Here is a 16937-nt window from a genome sequence, read left to right on the forward strand (position 1 = left end):
GTTTGAAGACGAGCAGCGATACGTCGACCGAGAGCATCCCAGACGTGCTCGATGGGGTTTACGTCTGGAGAACAGGCAGGCCACTCCATTCGCCTGATATCTTCTGTTTCAAGGTACTCCTCCACGATGGCAGCTCGGTGAGGCCGTGCGTTATCATCCATCAGGAAGGTGGGACCCACTGCACCCCTGAAAAGGTGAACATACTGGTGCAAAATGACGACCCGATACACCTGACCTGTTACAGTTGCTCTGTCAAAGACATGCAGGGGTGTACGTGCACCAATCATAATCCGACCCCACACCATCAAACCACGACCTTCAAACAGGTCCCTTTCAAGGATATTAAGGGGTTGGTATCTGGTTTCTGGTTCACGCCAGGTGAAAATCCAGCGAGAATCACTGTTCAGACTATACCTGGACTCGTCCGTGAACATATCCTGGGACCAGTGTTCCAATGACCATATACTGTGTTCTTGAGACCAGACTTTACGGGCTCTCCTGTGACCAGGGGTCAGTGGAATACACCTTGCAGGTCTCCGGGCGAATAAACCATGTCTGTTCAGCCGTCTGTAGACTGTGTGTCTGGAGACAACTGTTCCAGTGGCTGCGGTAAGGTCCTAAGCAAGACGACCTGCAGTACTCCGTGGCCGTCTGCGGGCACTGATGTTCAGATATCGGTCTTCTTGTGGTGTTGTACACTGTGGACGCCCGGTACTTTAGCGCCTGGACACGTTTCCTGTCTGCTTGAACCTTTGCAATAATCTTGAGATCACACTCTGAGGCACACGGAGGTCCCGTGCTACGACCTGCTGTATTTGACCAGCCTCCATTCGCCCTAGAATGCTACCCCTCATAACGTCGTCAATATGTGTTCTTTGAGCCATTTTCAACACACAGTCACCATTAGCACGTATGAAAACGTCTGCACACTTATTCGCAGCACCGTACTCTGACATGTACCAAAGCACCTCTGCTTCCAGCGCCACCGTGCGACGACCACAGGTTAAATGCACCGCATGGTCATACCTCGAGGTGATTTAAACCCACAAACCGGCCACCAGAGCGTTGTTTCACCATGTATCAGCATTATTCTTAATTTATGAGTACGAGTGTAGTTGCTGAGATGACTGATTGACTGGCGTGTTAACTCCCCTCCTCGAAGACTGCAAGCGCTGTTGTGTACAAACCGAGAACTTCATAATCACACGTCGTCGCTGGCGTAGTAAGAGCCTTTGGATGGGTCTGTGTATAAAGTCTAAATACAAATACCTGTTCGAGCCGAGACGCGTCTCTTGTCAGTATATCAGCCATGACAAAATACAACGGACGTGGAACGACGAAATACCCCCGCAGACTCATAAGAAGACCACTGTAAACGTGTTCGAAACGTTTTTCTTACCACTGGTAGTTATGTGCAATATGGCTTGGTACCCTACCCAGAAAATTTTCATGCAAATCAATGGTACACCTCAATGACGATCAAGAGAAAACGAAAGCGCGTTATTTCGTGGAGCCAGCGTTTCTGCAGCGAAGGAAAGCAGGTGCGGCTGAGGCATGCTGCAGTAATGAGGTTTAACACGGGGTAATCCGACGGAGATGCACGGCGGGGAGTCACAGTGGCGCTTAATTTTCCGCCGTACTGCGCTAACAGAACGAGGCAGTTGGCGGGGCAAGTTGGCCTGTGAAAAATAGCAATCCTTTTGCCTGCAGACAGGATGTTACGGACGAGGTTATACCCTTCCGCCGTCTCGGAGCGTTCCTCTCTGTTTTGCTTCTCGCGCGGTAAATGACTTCCTAATCACTTTCCACCGCGAAAATGTATAGCGCCACGAAGAATGGGCCACTACGAAACAGAATAATTATTCAGCCGAAGAGCACCGTCACAGTGTGTCATAACTTTGAAGAAAGACTCCCACCATAACTGCAACTGAATTGCTCACAAAACCAACTTGCGCTGTAGTAAGCAAACTAAATTCCCAGACAGTTGACACAAAAACCTTCATTACTGTTTCGTAGATAAACATTCACTACAAAATGGTTCAAATGGCTCTAAGCACTGTGGGACTTAATATCTGACGTCATCAGACCCCTAGACTTAGAACTACTTTAAACCTAACTAACCTAAGGGCATCACACATATCCATGCCCGAGGCAGGATTCGAACCTGCGACCGTAGCAGCAGCGCGGTTCCGGACTGATGCGCCTAGAACCACTCGGCCACAGAGGCCGGAAACATTCACTACACATCAGTCACAGAAATAATCGCTTTGGAATCTCGGGTGAGGTCAGATTAGTAACTACGGATAATGGGACAACATCTTTATTATACGGAACCATACTGAGTTAATCCTGCGCCCCTGGCAGAAATGTCGAAGCTGCCCTTCCTCGTCCCCATCTCATCACAAAACTACCTTTTTGCATTTTTTTGTAGAGATTTAGCAGATTTTGTAGTTTTATACGAATGATGTACAAAACTGAAGCATTACTGAAACATGTTATTTAAATTAAGTATATTGATGAAAAACGTTACACAACAAGTTAAACGTATCTTTGTTCTAAGTAAATTACAAATAGCATAAACGTACAAGAAAGGGTACTAAAACAAAATCTATATCTATGTACAGCGTCATATTGTAAATTGTTGCTGGCCGGGGTGGCTGAGCGGTTCTAGGCGCTACAGTCTGGAACCGCGCGACCGGTACGGTCGCAGGTTCGAATCCTGCCTCGGGCATGGATGTGTGTGATGTACATAGGTTAGTTAGGTTTAAGTAGTTCTAAGTTCTAGGGGACTGATGACCTCAGAAGGTAAGACCCATAGTGCTCAGAGCCATTTGAACCTTTTTTGTTGTAAATTGTTTGTAAAGGAGGTGCGTTCCAAGCGGGGAGCTGTCACTGAATTGCTTTTGGGGAATACAGTTGCATCGCAGATATGAACGCGCGCTCGCAGAATGGTTACGGAGGCCTGGCAGCGAATAAAGGCACGGTGAGTCGTTGGGCAAGTCGTCTGTCATCGTGGAAACAACGTCGAGCAAACGCGTGTGAATCTCTTCTGTACCGACCGTCTACACACAACTGTGAGTCTTGGAACGCTGGAACGTGCAGACATTCTCATTTGAGCTGATCGATGGCTCTCAGTTAAGCACTTCGCTTCTCTATTGGTCGTCTCTGTTGGTAGTGCTGACTCACTCGTCCACCAGTCGGGTTACTCAACTATGAAGCTCATTGTGCTACCCTCAGAAAATTGGAGGAACGACTTAAGTATGTTCGTCACAAAAATGCAAACGAACTTCTCCTTCTCCTTGACAACACAAGTCGTCACACAAGTCTGCCACATGAAAGGAGGTCACGAAAGTTCATTGGACTGTTCCTCGTCATCCACCCTATAGCTCGGATCTCGCACCTTCAGACCTCCATCTGTTTGTCCCAATGAAGCATACAATCTTCCGGAAGCAGAACATAATTGATGAGGAGGTTATTGATGCAGCAAGACCACGGGTCTGACGTCGATCAGTAAAAATGTTAAAATGTGTGTTAATTCCTAAGGTGCCAAACTGCTGAGATCGTCGGTCCCTAGACTCACACACTACTTAAACTAACTTATGCTGAGAGCAACACACACACCCATGCCCGAGAGAGGACTCGAACCTCCGGCGGGAGGGGCCGAGCAATCCGTGACACGACGCGTCAAACCATGCGGTCACTCCGCGGGGCCGTTGACTAGTAATCTGGTACGCTGCGGGCATATGGGATCTTCCAGAAGGTGGCGTCAGGCTGTCGTATTAAACGGAGCTTATGTTGGAAAACAGGGCTATGTAACCAAAAGAGAGGGGAATAATATGGTGTATTGGAATCCTGAGGAAAACAGACCTGCTTTCAGGAAAGAAATGTGTTGCATTACTTGTTGAACACCCCTCGTAACTATCACTGTTTTAACCGTCGTTTCGGATATGGTTAGTAATCTTCTTCTGGGTCTGCTGGTGAATGATTTCGCTCAGAGTCCGTTACATTTCGTTGCGACTGCTCTATTGAGAACTACATTAACTCACAATTTTTTTTTCCTATGGTGGAAAGAGTGGAGACCAGCTGTTGTCTATTACGTGAGACAGTGTGTGCCATTATTGGTAGTCATCGGCGAATAAGGTGTATGGGCTCTTCTTTCCCTCGTGCTGGATACGCCGAGCGGTGGAAGTTACCAGTAACGTTCGCGCGTTGTTAGTGCCGCCTGTTGTGGTTTGATAGGTGTGAAACAGGATGTGCAAGCCTCAGGCCATCTTAAAAAAAATCTCGGATGTGCGTGTAGGACTCTTGCTGTGAGGGTTTCGTGCAAACTTAATTATGTATGTGGATAAGAATAGTAATATCGTGTTGCTCAACGGCCTGGTGCAACTCTTTCTACCGGATACCAGTTCGGCGATTTGCGTGTCCCTAAACTACCCCAGATATCTCACCGGGAAAGACGATATACAGTTTAACGTAGCTCTTCACATCGTTGAGAAATGAGTGTTAGGTTGAAACAAAGACTGAAAAATCCGTGTTACGACCGACTTTCGATACCGTGATCTCTCTATTTCCAGCCACGCACTTTACAACTAGACGACAAGTGCGATGTTTGTGCAGGTAGTTCATGTACAGGTTTTGATGAGTGAACATACGAGTATCAAAATACGTGGCACATTAGGCCGTATCTTTTTATTGAAGTTCAAGTTATTTTCACTGCCAAGGCACCGTAGGCCTTATCATTTGACACAAATTGCTTGATTCTTCTACCTGTTCATGAGAAAGAGGGGTCTTCACACACAGACAGACAAACAGACAGACAGAAAGACCTGTAACAAATAGAAAAAGAAAAAAATTGTGTGGTATAATTACAAATTAACAATTTTCGGACTTTTTCTTTGCTTGTACTGTGAAATGTTGATTCTTGCCAAATGTCATGGTTCTAGACCAACGGGTAATACCCTACAGGTTTTGATGAGGGAGTTTCCGAGTATCGAAATATACTACATTAAGTGCTGTGTCTTTTGATTACACCTAAATTTTTTGCACTGCCAAGAGACCATAGATATTAATACGTGATATGATTTTCAAGTGGATATCTCCAGCCCATTGCTGAGAAAAAGGTGTCTTAACGTCGAACAGACAGACACGGTCAAGAAAATGGTCCTATAAGGCTATATTGTCACCGAATGTCGTATGGACCCCTAAAACAGCAAACTAAAACAAACTCTATACCTTATTGTTTTTAACAGTTACTCTTCACTTGTTTTAGTACGAATTAGAACAGGAAATGTGTTTTATTTGCGTCTCATAAATTTCTAATAGTGCATAAATTATTAATTAGAAGAAAAAGGGCTACGGCTATGAGCTCACAAAAAAGGATTTCCAGAAGTGTGTTTGTGTTACGTATCACATTACATGCACTTGTTCTGAATTCCGCTGACCGACTTTCAGGTCCTACAATACAGCAGCCAAGTAACAAAAAGAGCGACGTTTTACATGCAGCACTCTATTGCAACGTAAACAATGTTAGCTATAAACGTATATACGGCAGTGGTCGTTTCTTTATGGTGCTACTTGCACAAAATGAAATTGTGATAACCGCGCACGTTCACGGTCGCTGGTCCAGGGAGAGGTTTCTTCGAGTCGACAGAAGATGGTACACGAGGAGAACGAGAACCCATCTGTCTCTTCCTCTTAATTCTTGAACGATCTTCTTTCTCGATTTTCTTCTCCCCCGTCAGTCCTATAACTGCGCACTTGGTAGGAGCCCGTTTCGCCACTAACTAGTTACGGCCCTGCCCTTGATTTTCTTCAATCTTTCGAATATAATCAACTCTATGGAAACTTCGCTGGCTTCATATCCCACACGACGCACTAAAACGTATTGGTACAGTAGACGGATCTTTTCCGCCCAGCGGCTGAGAATTATCAGTGTTATTGGTCGTCCGAAATATTTTGACTTAATACTAGAGTTCATTGTGAATCTTGCTGTGTGTCATCGTTTGCGTTTGTGATCTCCCAGTTTTTTTTTAAATTTTTTAAGTACAGCACCAGTCAGAAAGAGGAAAATTCTAGTGAAACTTTGAAAGGTCTCTGTTGGATTCCTTTCATGTTTGATTTCTTAAATCTGTTGTCATTTATGGAATAAATTCCTCTTCTAAATTTACTGTGGCGTTTCTGACTATCTGGGAGGAGACTGAGTAGTGGAACGTGTTACCTTTACACGTAAACAAGAACGATCTGTCACACTACTACACTTTAAAACACAGTTTATATGTAATTCATGTCACACAGTCCCATACGGAACCTACATCCTCTTTCTGTTATATACTGTATATGATAAGATACTGTCATCCCCCCTCCCTTCTGTGTGAGAGGATGAATGATCAAATGTGTTTGTAGTTGCATGCTTGAGGGTAGCAGACAAGGCTGTCTGCTAGAGAACAGTAGGACCAACGTCGGAACAGGTAGCTACGCTTTCTTAAAGCAGAGAGGTTTCTATCCTTAGTATGGTCCTGTCCGTCCGTTGTCATGTTGGTATAGGAAGCTGGCCCTCTGGCCCCTTCCGTTTGTCTTTGTGAGCCACCCTCAGGAAGCACGCTCGGTAGTAGGCAGTTGCAGTCGAGTAGTAGGCAGTTGCAGTCTGGCGGTGGCGAGCGTCTGAAATGGTAAGATCTCCGGCTAAGCGCGTGTCTGCTAAGTCCGTAGGACAATGGATTTGTTAAGTTCAGCCTAACTGAGAATTTAATCACCTTTATTTCGGGTTAGCTCTAAGATATCTAAGGTTATCTTAAATTGCAGCGTAGTGTAATTCTCGTGTGAAGTTCATATTATTTTCCGGGAGTTGCTTTGTTACTACTTTATGAGTAAAGTGGAACCACGTGTTGATCAGTAACTCTAACTAAGATCAATCTTAAATGCGAATGCTTGTGTGATTATAACGTCTCGTCTTGACAATATTTTGCAATATAGCAACTTTTCTTTATGTTCAACCCACGTGGGGTGTACTTTGCGAGACCAGTACCACGTGCTTATATAACTGTTTGACCCGTCAGGTTAACAGTAAGACGTTAGTAACCAGTTCGAGGTTTTTCTTTTGTAATTTGCTTTTCGATCTAATTAATTTTAATTATCAAAATTATTGTGGAGTTGTACGCCTTGTGTAAACCAAGTTGACCACGTGAAGCATGTGGTGTAATCATCAAAGTAGCCCTCAGCTATTCTTTTCGCGAAGATTTCACAAAGAGTTAATATGAATTTAGTATACCAGTGTGTGGTAATTACATGACGAACAGGATTGTGCTTCGAACGTAATTTCTTTGGGTAAAAATTTGAATCTGTTTGTAGTGGTTAACTTTCTCTTGCATGCGTTTCAACGTTCTTTGTGTGTTGTTTTATGAATGGAGTGTTGTATGCAGACTCCCAATCTTGACTCCATATTTGATGTGTTCCGTAAGATTTTTACCATCCTAAATAAGGCACCAGCTTGTTACGAATAAAATTTAATATGCTGAAATTTCATGACCAATCTTAAAAATAAATTTCCAAATATAAACTGATTTCTTTCTTTTTATTCAAATTCTCGTTTATATATATATATATATATATATATATATATATATATATATATATATATATATATATATATATTACCGGTTGTTGTATGACTATTAAAAGATTATCATTAATGTTAGTCTGTTCGGGAATTTGGTAAACCTGGACTAGATACCTGATGAAACAGTTGCTTAGTAATCCACGATTAACTTCCCCAGACAGCTCACAGCTTTCAACCCGGTTTCATTGCCCATCAGTACCGCTTTCAGCATACCAAATTAAAGCTACAATATTACACATGGCGACCCTGTTCTGTGATTCCGCTAGACTCTGGAATCTCTGAAACGTTAGATTGCGAGCGTGTTATAATCTTAATTTTTTTCCCTACAGCGCTCAAACAACTTCTGCGTTGTTTCTGAGCAGACTTTCAAATGATTCACGGCGTTGTTGAGCGGCGTTGTGTTGTTTGTCTTGTTTTGTTTTCTATATTTGTGTGTTCTATATGTGTGTGTTTTATATGTGTGTTTTTTTTTCTCGCTTGTAAATTCCACTGTTTCGATCAAAGATAAAAATTTCTTTTGCGTGTAAAAAAAAAAAAGTGCGTACCAGGTTGGGTATCTTTCGTGTGACTGTCGTAATTTTTGGGGAACACATTTATTGAGATTAGTGTGTTGCGTACCGGGTGTAAATTGCACTAATGCTGACACGTAACCAAGCTAAAAGTAAGCGGTCCGACAACTTAAGCAACATGGACCAAGGGGATAATTTGATTTCGAATGTTAATGCGTCGGGCAGTTCCGAAAATACAATGGGAAATACTTCAGACGAAATGCAAAACAGGACAAACGGGCTCACATCGGAGCCAGAAATTAATTTGCCTCCAACTAACCAAATTGATTTGGCAGAACTCATGAAAGCCTTATTGCAACAAAATAAAGAATCATTTGAAAAATCGATCCGCGAGCTAGGCGAACAAATGACGCATACATTTGAAAAATCGATCCGCGAGCTAGGCGAACAAATGACGCAGAAATCAGAAAAATCGATCCAAGAATTAGGCCGTACATTTGAACAAATCGATTACCGTCTGCAAGCCGTAGAACAGGGCAAGCGGAGTGGCGATGCCGAATCTAAAGACAGCGAAGAACAGCTACTTAGGAATTTCCAACAGCTGAGAGAAGAATGCCAAAGGGAACACCAGCAGGTACTCTCGAGGGTCCAAGAGGCGGAAACGCATTGTCCCACGTCCGTTAGCAACACAATAGCGGACAACAGTTTAGCGATTCACGAGCTGAACCAGTCTGGTTTCGGCAGCCCTGCACGCCTATTCGATCACATGCTGCAGGAAAATCAATTTTTATACGACCCATACGGGCCTGCGGAACTAATTAGGATATGCATCACCAAATTGCCGATGCACTTGCGGCACGTCATTCTTGCGGGACGATGCAAAGAGGACGTGGAAACGTTTAAAACACTTCTCCAAGAGTTGGAATATAATACAGCAGAATGCCCGCCTAATCAGGCACAAAGTTATTACGGGGCACAGCAGCGCGATCGCAGTCGTGGCCGTAGTACTAATCAACGGCGTGACCGGTCGTCGCGACGCGAACGGAACAATAATCGGGACCGGCCGTATAGAAACAGGGGTAACACTCGCGAGCACAGGTGGAACAACAGAAATGATCGAGGACGTAGACAAGATCGTGAACGCAACAGGTACGGCAACCAGCATCGTTACTACGATGAACACGGTGGGAGTAGGATTGCAGGCGGAGCCCCACATGATGTTGAAATTCGGCCGGCCAACCCTAGACATAATCCAGTAAATGGAAATGAACGAAACCGGCAATGACAAATGATCAGCCCAGAAGGCGCCCAATCGGAACAAATGAGCGACATGGCAAATGAGTAGAAAGGACAGTGAGAAGTAAAGAGGACGGTGAGGAGAAAGAATTGATTAGTTTAAATTTGTGATGTATGCATTTTGAATAATATGTTGGTAAAAATTAATGATAAAGATGTTTCTATGTGATTGATGGAAGTGATGTTTTAATTTTTTTTCTTTCCTTGTGCAATTAGGATTTACTTTGATTCAAACGTGAAGAGAAAAGGTTTCTTTGTGAACGAGTAAAATGCTGTTTATGTTTTTTTTGTGTCAATTGAAAAGAGTCGCTCCTGAGAGAAGCAAGATCGTTGCTGAATTAGTGCAAAAAAAAAAAAAAAAACCTCAGGGGAATATCCGATCTGTGGGTATTATGGGTCTGGCAAACCCAGGTCCCCAGCTGTTGGTATCCTTGTTTCCGATTTTCTGCTTTCAGTGCTACTATCTATCTATTACTATTCTATATCTGTCAGTATAAATGAGGATCTCTTACTATAGTATGCGTGCTGTATGAATATTTTAACATAGGAGAACTCTGAGAAAGGAATGAGTAAGTTTGGAATCTTGAAAACAGGATGCGATAATACGATTGTTTAACCATTGGCTTCCCAATATGCGATGATATGTTAATATCGCTGATATATGTCTTTTTTGTCCTTTATAGCTGAGTACGTAAAGTGCTGTCTGTGGAATTCGTAAGTATATTGATTCCCTTCAAGGTGAAAGAAGAATTGTGGTTTGCGTAATTTACGTGGTTCTAAAATATTATTGTGGTAGTCAAATACGAGCAGTTTTTCAGCAAATGGAGAATGGAACGGAAATATGGATCCTTTTTGTAGTCTTAATTGATGTTGAGCCAAAGCCTGAAAAATTATTCTGCGTTAATACTTGTCCCAGAAAAGCGACGTTTATGTGTTTTGCTGATGCTGTGAGCATTACAGCTTACTGTTTTCGCTGGTGCGGGATGCACTGCAGCCTATATGATTTGTACTGAGGAAGTTTCCCTCTTGAAGGTAGAGGATGATTAAATAATTTTGATTATTGGACCGAAGGAAAGCTTGGTTTAAGGTAATAAGGATGAAGCAAAACATTTGTCATTTAAACTACAGGAGGATTCGGATCTTTTGTGTCCATTGTAAGTTCAATATGTTAAGATGATACTGTTTTACAGAATAGAGGTGACCACAATTTTGCCATTCATGAGAAATGAATCCAGAATAACCACCACAGGCGAAATAACTGATTTGGAAGCGAAAGGTAACGTAAAGAAGGAACGAAATCGAAGCAAAATGGGTAAGAAAATGTAGTATAACCTGTATAATGCAGATATTTTCAACCTTCTCAGAGCCATCTGTGTGATTAATTCTTGTGATAACGTAATTTTAGATGAAATTTTCTTACTGTTTTATTGTGAATATATGAGTATGATAAAAGTATAATTGCGAGTCTCTTTTCAGGTGTGTCAACTGGTATAAATGTTTTTGCGTGTAAATAAACATTGTTCTTTTTAATGTGTATGTTTAAGGAAAGTTTCTCCATATTTATCATGTGACAAGACGTAGGCAGCGAGCGTCAAGAAGAGGACGAATTAGGAGAATGTTGTAGTGGTATATACACTTTGCTGAAGTAGCATTGAAGTAGCTTGTTGGATTAATTAGTAGTGGATAGAAGTAGAATTTTGAGTAATGCATGTTTATGGGTAGTTAGTTTGTAGAATAGACAACAGGTGTGCATGTGTGTGCGTGTAAATAACATGTAAACCCTATGCTGTCCTGACCGATACTTTCACAAGGGATAATCCTATTCATTTTAGTGAATTAATAAGTAGCACTTGATTTATTAAATCGTAAGTGAACCACATTAGTGATGTGGATTTAAATATTATATTGTCAGTTCATTTAATTTTTATTTTTTTTCACACTGTCAAGTCATTTCATTTTTATTTTTTTTTACATTGTCAAGTCATTTAAATTTTATTTTATACTGTCGATTCACCTAATTTTTTTTATTTAAAAAAATTAAATCTCACGTTTGTTCTTAAAAATTGTGAAAGACAATACTAAGTGGTATTATGTATGACATTGTGTAATCACATAACTACGATAAAAAAATTTCTGTGAATGCAGTTGAGAACGTGAAAGCGAACCGGCTAAACTCTTTCGAGACAGCGGGAGCAGCCGGACTAGTTGTAAACTGGCGGGTTTCCCAGCGGGGGACGCTGTCAACCGGGCCACTTCGGGAGCGCGGTCGACCACAAAAGAAGGGCACGCGGCAAACACCTTCCCTTGTACCTGGAGCTAATGGGCGGCCGCCCCGTGCGACCCTTCCTGAAGGGGATGACCTGAGATGGGCGAGCGGTCCACCGCGCGGAAATCCATCTGCTGGCAACGCACCACACGCACGCGACCGTGACGAGACGGCTACGGAGAAACAACACAAGGGGCGTGGAGCCTTTTGACAGGTACTGTCCAGAGAAACTTGCAGACGTCAACGACGCCTATCAACGTCTCCTGACGAATGCCCACTGTCAAGCGACAGTAAATCATGGTTCGATGTTCTCTGGTCGCTAAGGGTGGCACAAAGGAAGAGCCATTAAGTGTCATCCTTGCCCAAGAATATCAACCTGGCGTGTCAATCGAGGATACCGCACGAATTTGACAACACAAACATGGAACCAAATAGAGATGTATGTGACACGGGCCACCAAGAGAAACTTCATGAAAGGGCAGAGACGGCGGGATCGCACGCAACAAAAAAAATGGTTCAAATGGCTCTGAGCACTATGGGACTTAACTGCTGAGGTCATTAGTCCCCTAGAACTTAGAACTAGTTAAACGTAACTAACCTAAGGACATCACAAACATCCATGCCCGAGGCAGGATTCGAACCTGCGACCGTAGCGGTCTTGCGGTTCCAGGCTGCAGCGCCTTTAACCGCACGGCCACTTCGGCCGGCTCGCACGCAACAGATGGACAAAAATCCCTACTGACAGCTGCGGCGACGAACCCTCCCCCTCCCCTTATATTGTGCCTCGGAACAGTGGAACTAGTGAGTGTATCAGTGAACAGTGATTATACGGTTCTTAGTTCAAGGCATATACGTGTGTTTCTGTCACAGAAACTTTGACTCGTGTGTTTTGCAGGGATTCGATTTATTGGTGTTTATTAGACTGACTCTTGTATTTTGCAGGTGTTCTATTTATTATTTTTTTAGGCTTTGACTCTCGTATTTTGCAGGTGTTCTATTTTTGTTTTTTTAGACTTTGACTCTTGTATTTTGCAGGTGTTTTATTTATTGGTGTTTTTTATTAGATGTTGACTATTGTACTGTTTTATTGATCAATGTTTGTTCTTGTGTGATGTATTAGATTTGTGTTATTTTGTTTCGTAAATTCATTCATGTGGCATTGCTTCGTTTATCAGTCAGATTGCTATTCATTCTCATTGGACTGTGATCGATTAGCTTTTGCATGGGGCATATTTATTGTGAGGAACCCCTTAAGGGTAACTATCACATAATTAATTGTATTTTCAGTATAATGACACAGTGCTCATTGTTTGCTAACTAACTGAAATATACTAGAGTGATTAAATTAGTGCCACAAAGTTATATTAATTCTACAAATTATTAGTTTTATAAGGGATAGAATTTTTTTTTGCGATAACCACTTTGTAAAACATGTTTTTTTTCTTATCAATTTTTTTGCTTTTGCGAATTGTGCATTGTAATGTTCTGCTTTATAATACTGATGTTATTTCATGTTCTTTTTTAATTGCTGTGGCACCTTTGCTATTTTCATAAATTTTGCTTGTTAATAAACAGTCATAAATTTTCCTGTGATCAGTTGGCTCTTGCAATGAGCAAATACTGGTGAACTCCATAAGGGTAACAACTAGAAATTGTTTTCATATTAATGACACAGGAACCATTGTTTTTACTTGCTGACCGATTTAGGTCTACACTATCTTTTAAATAGGTGTCACAGATTATGTTCTTTTTTTTCTGTTTGAAATTGGTAGATTGTAAAGATGTTTGAAATTATTGTGTTTTAGCAAGTAGCTGGTGACCTTTTGCCTTTTTCTTTACACTTTTGGTTTAAGTAGGGTGTGAGAAGCCTGCTTGGGAATGTCCTAGCATGGCCAGAAAATTCCCTGCACAGTCTTTTCCCGGAGCGTTGGGGTTATGAAAGGTCTCTGTTGGATTCCTTTCATGTTTGATTTCTTAAATCTGTTGTCATTTATGGAATAAATTCCTCTTCTAAATTTACTGTGGCGTTTCTGACTATCTGGGAGGAGACTGAGTAGTGGAACATGTTACCTTTACACGTAAACAAGAACGATCTGTCACACTACTACACTTTAAAACACAGTTTATATGTAATTCATGTCACACAGTCCCATACGGAACCTACATCCTCTTTCTGTTATATACTGTATATGATAAGATACTGTCATCCCCCCTCCCTTCTGTGTGAGAGGATGAATGATCAAATGTGTTTGTAGTTGCATGCTTGAGGGTAGCAGACAAGGCTGTCTGCTAGAGAACAGTAGGACCAACGTCGGAACAGGTAGCTACGCTTTCTTAAAGCAGAGAGGTTTCTATCCTTAGTATGGTCCTGTCCGTCCGTTGTCATGTTGGTATAGGAAGCTGGCCCTCTGGCCCCTTCCGTTTGCCTTTGTGAGCCACCCTCAGGAAGCACGCTCGGTAGTAGGCAGTTGCAGTCGAGTAGTAGGCAGTTGCAGTCTGGCGGTGGCGAGCGTCTGAAATGGTAAGATCTCCGGCTAAGCGCGTGTCTGCTAAGTCCGTAGGACAATGGATTTGTTAAGTTCAGCCTAACTGAGAATTTAATCACCTTTATTTCGGGTTAGCTCTAAGATATCTAAGGTTATCTTAAATTGCAGCGTAGTGTAATTCTCGTGTGAAGTTCATATTATTTTCCGGGAGTTGCTTTGTTACTACTTTATGAGTAAAGTGGAACCACGTGTTGATCAGTAACTCTAACTAAGATCAATCTTAAATGCGAATGCTTGTGTGATTATAACGTCTCGTCTTGACAATATTTTGCAATATAGCAACTTTTCTTTATGTTCAACCCACGTGGGGTGTACTTTGCGAGACCAGTACCACGTGCTTATATAACTGTTTGACCCGTCAGGTTAACAGTAAGACGTTAGTAACCAGTTCGAGGTTTTTCTTTTGTAATTTGCTTTTCGATCTAATTAATTTTAATTATCAAAATTATTGTGGAGTTGTACGCCTTGTGTAAACCAAGTTGACCACGTGAAGCATGTGGTGTAATCATCAAAGTAGCCCTCAGCTATTCTTTTCGCGAAGATTTCACAAAGAGTTAATATGAATTTAGTATACCAGTGTGTGGTAATTACATGACGAGCAGGATTGTGCTTCGAACGTAATTTCTTTGGGTAAAAATTTGAATCTGTTTGTAGTGGTTAACTTTCTCTTGCATGCGTTTCAACGTTCTTTGTGTGTTGTTTTATGAATGGAGTGTTGTATGCAGACTCCCAATCTTGACTCCATATTTGATGTGTTCCGTAAGATTTTTACCATCCTAAATAAGGCACCAGCTTGTTACGAATAAAATTTAATATGCTGAAATTTCATGACCAATCTTAAAAATAAATTTCCAAATATAAACTGATTTCTTTCTTTTTATTCAAATTCTCGTTTATATATATATATATATATATATATATATATATATATATATATATATATATATATATATATTACCGGTTGTTGTATGACTATTAAAAGATTATCATTAATGTTAGTCTGTTCGGGAATTTGGTAAACCTGGACTAGATACCTGATGAAACAGTTGCTTAGTAATCCACGATTAACTTCCCCAGACAGCTCACAGCTTTCAACCCGGTTTCATTGTCCATCAGTACCGCTTTCATCATAGCAAAATTAAAGCTACAACGTTACAACTTGCATGCAGACATCTCATCCACATTGCAAACAAGAAACAGGCAAGAAAATTCTGTCATTAGTGGTGCTTGAATTGAGTAAAACGATATGAGTATTGTGACGAAAAAAAGGAATTTCAGTAGTTGCGAACACAATACCACTATAAATAAATTATTGATACAGCAGCTATCGATATCACGTACTCACAGATGAAAATTTTGTCCAACCTTATTTGGGAATTATCTGTGCTTTGAAAGAAATGAGAGAACTTTATATATTTAAGTAGCCGCAACACCTTCAAGTCAGTCACAGTTACAGTATTCATGCAGTTGCGTCCATAAAAACGTTTTTAGAATGGGGCATACAGTTTTGCTCTAGATCACGCCACTATGTGCATCCAGCTTGCTATTTTCATTCGTGTCATGCGTATCCTTCTCTGCTGTGGACAGTGCATAAACGGCAACGTGTGTTTAAAATTTGTCCATCTGCGTAAGTTACGTGTAGTTGAGCATCTCACATCTGAAGCAGATACGCTTGTTGAAGAAAACAGGAAATAGTAAATGGGGCGTATCGTATAATAGTGGAACGGACAAATACAATATCGAGTTTTGTTATGAGTCGATAGAAAGGGCGATGTTGACGAAAGGGCACTTAATGTAATAGAAGATATGAGCAGACACGGTTTCTATAACTAATTATAATACTATACAGAGAAAAAGGGAGCTGCATTATGCAACAAGCTGAGGTACGTTAAGAAGCATAAAAAGATGAATTCGATCATGTGCGATACATGGTGAAACATCATCGGTGATTGACGTTGCTGTTGATGAGGTAGGGTTTGGCAGTCGATAAGTGAGGCTACAGCAGACAGTGTGACGCACTGATAAGATAATTTTGTGAATGATTGCTCAGATTTATCTCGGAATGGACAGTTGTAAATGAATGTTTATAAATTCTTTGCTCCCATAAACAAAGTTGTAAGAGGATGGTACGTGTTATTTGAGAAACTGTGATCTTCAGTTCAAAGTTTTCTTTGTTGTATATCATGGGTAGATGTCCTCATCTCAGCATAACTACTTCGCCATACATCTGCATGCCCCTTAGTGTAGTCTAACCTTGTAGTCCCTTTGTAATTTTTTCCATAGTACTCCTTTCATTAACAAATTAACTACTCTTTGATGCCGTAAACGTGTATAATCGATCTTTGAATTCCTCTAGGAATAGTTTTCGTAAGGTTCTTTTCTCCAGAATTCTATTCAGAATCTCATAATAAATTTCTAGCTGTTACGGAAATAGAGGTTCGCGAGGAAGTATCGTAAACTGTGAAGTTTTCGTTGGGAGACTTAGTCTAGTACGCTACTCTATATCTTCGGAACCCTGCATTCCGCGCTTTGAAGATAGTGTAATGTTGTTGCATTAATTTGTTCTGAAAGCGGTGCTGATATTCAAGACAATAAAAGTGGGTTAAAAGCTGTGACCTATCTGAGGAAATTAACCTTGCATAACTGCGCAACTGTTTCACCAGGTATCCAGTCTAGCTTAACAAATTCCCAACCAGACTAACATT

Source organism: Schistocerca nitens, chromosome 1 (assembly GCF_023898315.1).
Source record: "Schistocerca nitens isolate TAMUIC-IGC-003100 chromosome 1, iqSchNite1.1, whole genome shotgun sequence".
In the NCBI taxonomy this organism is placed as follows: domain Eukaryota; kingdom Metazoa; phylum Arthropoda; class Insecta; order Orthoptera; family Acrididae; genus Schistocerca; species Schistocerca nitens.